Raw genomic sequence first — 384 nt, 5'->3', positions numbered from 1 at the left:
TTTGTTATCAATCACTAGCACAAATGCCCGTGCGTTGCAACGGGTTAAAAACTTAACGTGATCCTGGTGAACAAACCTTTATATTGGACATGCATTCGGACCTGCTAATTGCGCTCATGAAATTTGCTCAGTGCATGAAAAGCAAAACAAACAATATAACTTTATAAAATCTAGCTTACAAATTATGTCCAATATGTGTGTGATTTCTTGACCTTTTGTTTTTTTAATCACACTGACTTTATAAATAATTAGTTAAGGTTTGAGAAGAACTTTCTACATTAGTCAAATACTCGTCATAGTAGAAATAATCGAAGCATTATGAATTATGAATACGCACATATATAATTCAAAGAACATGGGAGATATCATGCACAAAGCAAAATT

Source organism: Triticum aestivum, chromosome 7A, assembly GCF_018294505.1.
Source record: "Triticum aestivum cultivar Chinese Spring chromosome 7A, IWGSC CS RefSeq v2.1, whole genome shotgun sequence".
NCBI classification, from domain to species: Eukaryota; Viridiplantae; Streptophyta; class Magnoliopsida; order Poales; family Poaceae; genus Triticum; species Triticum aestivum.
The sequence above is the reverse complement of the archived record's forward strand: the minus strand, read 5'-3'. Positions refer to the sequence as shown.